Below are 7,685 nucleotides of genomic sequence, written 5' to 3' on the forward strand. Positions count from 1 at the left end.
GACACAACGTCTCCATATACTACTTACTCTGTGATGTACAGGGCCTTCAGAAAGCACTGTAGACACAACGTCTCCATATACTACTTACTCTGTGGTGTACAGGGCCTTCAGAAAGCACTGTAGACACAACGTCTCCGTATACTACTTACTCTGTGATGTACAGGGCCTTCAGAAAGCACTGTAGACACAACGTCTCCGTATACTACTTACTCTGTGATGTACGGGGCCTTCAGAAAGCACTGTAGACACAACGTCTCCGTATACTACTTACTCTGTGATGTACAGGGCCTTCAGAAAGCACTGTAGACACAACGTCTCCGTATACTACTTACTCTGTGATGTACAGGGCCTTTTGACACAACGTTCCGTTACTACTTACTCTGTGATTACAGGGCAAAATGTAGACACAACGTATCCATATACTACTTTTGTGATGTACAGGGCCTTCAGAAAGCACTGTAGACACAAAGTGTCTCCATATACTACTTACTCTGTGGTGTACAGGGCCTTCAGAAAGCACTGTAGACACAACGTTGTATAAATACTTTGCACATTTGATGAAAATTAAATACTGAAATATCTCATTTACTCTGTGGTGTATTCAGACCCTGTAGACAATACTTTGTAGAACTTACCTTGATGGGAGAGATTTCACTGTAGATTTTCCGTATTTTACCTGTGATTTAACTAGAAAGCACTTAGACACAACGTTCCGTTACTACTTACTCAATGATGTACAGGGCCTAGGACCAACGGCTCCGTATACTACTTACTCTGTGATGTACAGGGCCTTCAGAAAGCACTGTAGACACAACGTCTCCGTTACTACTTACTCTGTGATGTACAGGGCCTTCAGAAAGCACTGTAGACACAACGTCTCTGTATACTACTTACTCTGTGGTGTACAGGGCCTTCAGAAAGCACTGTAGACACAACGTCTCCGTATATTATTTATCTGTGATGTACAGGGCCTTCAGTGTAACAATCTCCGTATGTACTTACTCTGAAATGTACAGGGCCTTCATTGTGAAATCAATCTAATGTGATGTAAACTGTATTTATATAGGGCCTTCTTAAAGCACTGTAGACACAACGTATCTCAATGTAGGGGCCTTCAGAAAGCACTGAAACACAACGTCCCGTAGCCTAAATGTCCCCAAACAGCAACACAATGCAGGTACTTACTCTGTGATGTACAGGGCCTGGCACTGTAGAAACCTAGGGCCTTCAGAAAGCACTGTAGACACAAGTCTCCGCTACTTACTCTGTGATGTACAGGGCCTTCAGAAAGCACTGTAGACACAACGTCTCCGTATACTACTTACTGTGATGTACGGGTGGAGAAAGCACTTAGACACAGAACATTACTCTGTGATGTTCAAAGCACTGTGACACGTCTCCGTATACACTTACTCTGTGATGTACAGGGCCTCAGAAAGCACTGTAGACACAACGTAATATACTAATGTACAGGGCCTTCAGAAAGTTTTCCAGGGTGACATTCATTTTGGTCAGCCTTATTCAACAAAATGTATGAAATATCTTGTTTTTTTCCCCATCTACACACATTACCCAATAATGACAAAGTGAAAACATGTTGTTATAAATGTTTGCACATTTGATTGAAAATTAAATACTGAAATATCTCATTTACGTAAGTATTCACACCCCTTTAGTCAATACTTTGTAGAAGCTCCTTTGGGAGAGATTTCAGCTGTATATTTTTATTTTACCTTTATTTAACTAGGCAAGTCAGTTAAGAACAAATTCTTATTTTCAATGGCGGCCTAGGACCAGGGGCGGAACGACACTGTTCTCCACTAAAGAAACCGGTTCAAGAAGAGACTAAAAAAAGGCAAATGTATTTATATTATTTATCTTTTTATATTCTTAGTGTAAAATTACTGTATGTTGGGAAATTACGCTTTTATTGTGAAATCAATCAAATTTCAAATGTATTTATATAGCCCTTCTTACATTTACATCGGCTGATATCTCAAAGGGCTGTACAGAAACCCAGCCTAAATCCCCAAACAGCAAGCAATGCAGGTGTAGAAGCACGGTGGCTAGGAGAAACCTAGAGAGAGGAACCAGGCTCTGAGGGGTGGCAGTGCTTTTCTGGCTGGGCCGGGTGGAGATTATAACAACATGGCCAAAATGTTCAAATTTGACCAGCAGGGTCAAATAATAATAATCACACTGGTTGTCCAGGGTGACACAGGTCAGCACTTCAGGAGTAAATGTCAGTTGGCTTTTCATAGCCGAGCATTTAGAGTATCTCTATAGCTCCTGCTGTCTCTAGAGAGTTGAAAACAGCAGTTCTGGGACAGGTAGCACGTCCGGTGAACAGGTCAGGGTTCTATAGCCGCAGGCAGATCAGTTGAAACTGGAGCAGCAGCACGACCAGGTGGACTGGGGACAGCAAGGAGTCATCATGCCAGTTAGTCCTGAGGCATGGTCCTAGGGCTCAGGTCCTCCAAGAGAGAGAAAGAGAGAATTAGAGAGAGCATGGAGGGTCCTTACCATAGCACAGCTTTTGATGATCCTTGGTTGGGGTCTGAGCAGATTATTTGTTACGATTGCAAACGTAATAAAATGGTGGTCCGATAGTCCAGGATTATGAGGAAAAACATTAAGATCCACAACATTTATTCCACGGGACAAAACTCGGTCCAGAGTATGACTGTGACAGTGAGTGGGTCCAGAGACATGTTGGGTCTGTGGACTTTCCCATGTGAATATTAAAGTTACCAAAAATGTGAATATTACCTGCCAATGACTACAAGGTCTGATAGGAACTCAGTGAGGAATGCTGTATATGGCCCAGGAGGCCTGTTTAACAGTAGATATAAAAAGTGACCGAGTTGGCTGCATAGATTTCATAACTCGAAGCTCAAAAGACAAAAACACCTTGGGGGGGGTTGTAAGTTGAAATTTGCTATCGTAAATGTTAAATGCCTTTGCGGGATGCATGGGGGATCAATGCTTATTTAGTTTTCATTTTGTTTAAGTAGTTTTTCTTATTCCACTGTTGGTTATATCTGATAGTATAGGTAATGCAGTATGCACAGTTATGTCTGATAGTAGAGGTAATGCAGTATGCACGGTTATGTCTGATAGTAGAGGTAATGCAGTATGCACAGTTATGTCTGATAGTAGAGGTAATGCAGTATGCACGGTTATGTCTGATAGTAGAGGTAATGCAGTATGCACAGTCATGTCTGATACGAGAGGTAATGCAGTATGCATGGTATGAAAACCAATCTCACACATGGAGACGACAAGATTGTGTTGTGTAATAGCAAAGCAGTCCTCTATTGCAGGTGAACTGTCCTTTTTATTAAGGCTACTCTCCTGTAGTAGAACCTCCCAACCTGAAGGCGGTGCTGTGGTACAGGTCCTGGATGCTAGAATGTTCCGGCTTTCAAGTTAATGGGGATTCAATTTCAGGTCAAGGCCAAATAGGTATGTACAAAATGTACAAAATGTAAAATAGAATAAAAATGGTTGTCCAATCACACAAACTCATAATAGTAAGTCGGACACGTGAAAGTAACCTCTGCTTCCTCTCCTTGTCCTCCCATGTGTTTAGCCAAGTGCAAGGGGGTCAGAGGCGGACTGGCAATAGAGCGATTCAGGCCAAGATGGGCTCGTCCGTCTTTAGCCCAGGTGGCCTGGCTAAATTGGGGTATATCGTAGAATAATCATAACGGGTGCTAAAGCAAAAACAATTACCTGTGTGGAAGCTTCAAGGAATTAATGGGCCAGTATGTTAAATGCCAGGGCTGAATTCTGGTCCCAGTCCGCCCCTGAAGGGTGGTGTTTGTCAGAGTCCAGGTTCAGACTTATATCTACAGTTCCCGCCATGTCTCCTGTCCCCAGTAAATAGAATCAACTACATTTAAATTCAAACTGTTAATATAGCTCTCTGAAATGACAAGTCCAAGACTGAATGCTGTTTTTATTTCAGTCGATCATCTCCGATAGTCTTTTGAATTACTGTTTTGGCCGTTAAAGAATTTTGTGCCTTTTTTTTGTTTCTGTATTTTTTGGGGGGACCGACTGTTCTGTCATTAAAATGTAGTGTATGAAGTGTTTTCTACTGTTTTCTTTGTTGGAATTTGTGTGTGTACACAGTTAAAGTCAGACGTTTACATACACCTTAGCCAAATACATTTAAACTCAGTTTTTCACAATTCCTGAAATTTAATCCTAGTATAAATTCCCTGTTTTAGGTCAGTTAGGATCACCACTTTATTTTAAGAATGTGAAATGTCAGAATAATAGTAGAGAGAATGATTGATTATTATTTCAGCTTTTATTTCTTTCATCACATTCCCAGTGCGTCAAGTTTACATACACTCAATTAATATTTAGTAGCATTGCCTGTAAATTGTTTCACTTGGGTCAAATGTTTTGGGTAGCCTTCCACAAGCTTCCCACAATACGTTGGGAGAATTGTGTCTCATTCCTCCTGACAGAGCTGGTGTAACTGAGTCAGGTTTGTAAGCCTCGTTGCTGTCAGAAGCTTCTAAAGACATAACATTTTCTGGAATATTCCCAGCTGTTTAAAGGCACCGTCAACTTCTGACCCACTGGAATTGTGATACAGTGAAAATAATCTGTAAACAACTGTTGGAAAAATTACTTGTCATGCACAAAGTAGATGTCCTAACCGACTTGCCAAAACTATAGTTTGTTAACAAGAAATTTGTGGAGTGGTTGAAAAACGAGTTTTAATGACTCCAACCTAAATGTATGTAAACTACCGACTTCAACTGTATGTACACAGACACACAATAATAATAAAATGATATCAATGCGACGCCTGCGACTATTTGTTTCTCCCGAAGCTATTAAAAAAGGGGCGTCAGGGTAGCCTAGTGGTTAGAGCGTTGGACTAGTTACCGAAAGGTTGCAAGTTCAAATCCCTGAGCTGACAAGGTAAAAATCTGTCGTTCTGCCCCCTGAACAAGGCAGTTAACCCACTGTTCCTAGGCCGTCATTGAAAATAAGAATTTGTTCTTAACCGACTTGCCTAGTTAAATAAAAGTAAAATACATTTTTAAAAAGATCTTTAAACAACATTAAATTCAACTGTAATAATCATGGTTCAAAGATTTTTACAGGTTAAGAAAGCAAAAATAAGGTGATTTTATTCGCCTTAACTCTTTATACAAAAATGCCAAGTCCCCCAAAAACTATAGATATTAAGTTAATGATACCATCAAACTCCCCACCACCATCACTATGTCCCTTGGTGCCTGTCTCCTGCTGCTGGTCTTGGTCCATGCCCGGCTTGGTCTAGGGTCAGGTTCACAAGGTAAGTAGGTGGTGTAAAGCCTTCCAGCTCACAAGCAACGACTCGTGCAAGGCTTCATTATTTACTAACTAAATAAGCCTTTCTCAAGACATCTGTGTACAAGCCTGATCGGCCCATCAAAGTTAAGATAAAATTGTGTTCACATGCAGAAGTTTTCAAAATATTTATTTTTATAAAAATATTTAACATTTTTATTTAACTAGGCAAGTCCGTTAACAAATTCTTATTTACAACGACGGCCTACCAAAAGGCAAACAGCCTCCTGCGGGGACGGGGGCCTTGGATATAAAATGTAATATAAATATAGGACACAACATAGCAAGGCAGAAACTCATGGCACAGCATTGTAGCTGCAGTGGTGAACTGGTAATTAAAGAGTTCAGCCAAGTACTTATTGTCAGTATCAACCACATAAACTTTAAGGGACATGGGCAGCTGTGAGGAAGAGGGTTTATTCTCCAGGTCTTTAACTGTTTTCCAGAACTTCTTGAGGTTAGACACAGAGAGAACTGCTTCTTAAAGTAACTAACTTTGGCCTTCCGGATAGCCTGAGTACACTGATTTATCATTGGCCTGAATGATAGCCAGTCAGCCAGAGTATGCGTGTGCCGAGCCTTTCGCCAAATGCAATTCTTGAGGTGGAGTAACTCTGCAAGATCCCGGTCGAACCAGGTGCTGAACCTGTTTTTAATTCTCATTTTCTTTATGGGGGCGTGTTTGTTAACAATACCACTGAAACTATCAAAGAAGGTCCAAACGTCTTCGACAGAGGGGATCAAGCTGATTCTATACCATTTTTTCAGAGGCCAGTTCATGAAGGAAGGCTTCCTCATTAAAGTTTTCTAGCAAGTGTCGCTGAACAAGAGAATGACATTGCTTTTGGTTGATTCATTTTTTTTTTTTTCATTTTGTCTATGCATTCCTTCAGATTGATCCTGTGATTAACCTCCCCCTCTATTCCAAGGTGTTGGATATGGGATATATTGTAAATTGTCAATAGACAAGAACAGCTCAAAGACAGAACTACATACATTTTTAAAAAGGCACACATAGCCTACATATCAATGCATACACACACACACACTATCTAGGTCAAATAGGGGAGAGGTTGCTTTATCTGCTTTTTGAAACCAGGTTTGCTGTTTATTTGAACAATATGAGATAGAAGGAAGTTCCATGCAATAAGGGCTCTATATAATACTGTACGCTTCCTTGAATTTGTTTACAGTTAGTAATGTTTTCAGCTACAGCTTTGTTGGCCAATATGATAATGAGAGAGCGGGGCTACCTAACTTAGCAGAGAAGGTGGTGATGGGGAGGAAGAGACGAAGCGAGAGGGATAACTGGGCCTAAAATCTGCATTTACCAGCAGGTGGCGTTTTTCTGAAAATGTTTTGGTTAACAAAAAATGTAATGGCTTATTTGCTAAGTGTGGATCATTTGATCGAATAGAAGTTTCATAATGATTAGGTTATGAGTGTACTTAATATAAGTAGGACACGTGACATCCCGGCGATTTTGAGAATAAACACTTTATAGCGGAGTTGTGACTGGTCGTCACTAGTTACCACAGCCACAAAGTCATAAAACCCCGCCTATTTCTACAATTTCTCTTAATAAAATGTGATTTTAAACCTAACCTTAACCACACTGCTAATCATATGTCTAACCCTAACTTTAAATTAAGACCAAAAGTCAAATGTTTGTTATCATGATATAGACCATTTTTACTTTGTTACAGTTGTTCATATGCGTATCTGCCCTCTCATTGGCTAGAATGGTTCCACCTGACCTTGCCTACTCCCGACTGCCTTTCATGTTTGAAGACATGTATTTCACCTAAACCTGCACCCTTTAACCTAACTCCTAAACCTAACCCTTTAACCTAACTCCTAAACTTAACCCTAACCCTTCACCTAAACCTAACCCTTTAACCTAACTCCTAAGCTTAACCCTAACCCTTCACCTAACTCCTAAACCTAACCCTTTAACCTAACTCCTAAGCTTAACCCTTCACCTAACTCCTAAACCTAACCCTTTAACCTAACTCCTAAACTTAACCCTAACCCTTCACCTAAACCTAACCCTTTAACCTAACTCCTAAGCCTTTAACCCTTCACCTAAACCTAACCCTTTAACCTAACTCCTAAACTTAACCCTTCACCTAAACCTAACCCTTTAACCTAACTCCTAAACTTAACCCTAACCCTTCACCTAAACCTAACCCTTTAACCTAACTCCTAACCCTAACCCTAACCTAACCCTTCACCTAACCTTTAACCTAACTCCTAAACTTAACCCTAACCCTTCACCTAACCTGCACCCTTTAACCTAACTCCTAAACTTAACCCTAACCCTTCAC

The 7,685-nt window shown here is 40.5% G+C and overlaps 1 long non-coding RNA gene across 1 annotated transcript; it reads left to right on the forward strand.

Annotated features, from left to right (window-relative positions):
- The first annotated feature begins 2,918 nt into the window (after positions 1-2,918).
- Positions 2,919-4,092, forward strand: LOC118397846 (uncharacterized). The gene is made up of 2 exons (XR_004828521.2): positions 2,919-3,053; positions 3,126-4,092. It is a non-coding gene; the product is annotated as an uncharacterized LOC118397846 (long non-coding RNA).
- The last annotated feature ends 3,593 nt before the right edge of the window (positions 4,093-7,685 follow it).

Source organism: Oncorhynchus keta, chromosome 19 (assembly GCF_023373465.1).
Source record: "Oncorhynchus keta strain PuntledgeMale-10-30-2019 chromosome 19, Oket_V2, whole genome shotgun sequence".
Classification (NCBI taxonomy): Eukaryota; Metazoa; Chordata; class Actinopteri; order Salmoniformes; family Salmonidae; genus Oncorhynchus; species Oncorhynchus keta.